We start from the raw sequence: 317 nt of genomic DNA, 5'->3' as shown, positions 1-317 counted from the left end.
CACACATACACACACACACATACACACACACACATCGATGAACGTTGGTTTTTGCCATCGTGCTTTAAACCAGAACACAAAATCAAAGACAATAAACCACACCTTGTGTCAGCTAAAACCATAATCATACGTCAGGCACACGAGTGAAATTAGCGAAAATGAAAACAGAAAAGTATACATTATCAAAAGACCAACGCCACTACACATTGAGTTGGAGCGCCATCAAATTAGCAAATTTTTGTGGTGGTTTGGATGGGGCTTTTTGATCGAGAACTCTTAAAATCGAGCTTTGTAAAACTCAAACAATGAATGATTTA

Source organism: Aplysia californica, unplaced genomic scaffold, assembly GCF_000002075.1.
Source record: "Aplysia californica isolate F4 #8 unplaced genomic scaffold, AplCal3.0 scaffold01232, whole genome shotgun sequence".
Taxonomy (NCBI): Eukaryota; Metazoa; Mollusca; class Gastropoda; order Aplysiida; family Aplysiidae; genus Aplysia; species Aplysia californica.
Note: the sequence above shows the minus strand (reverse complement) of the source record.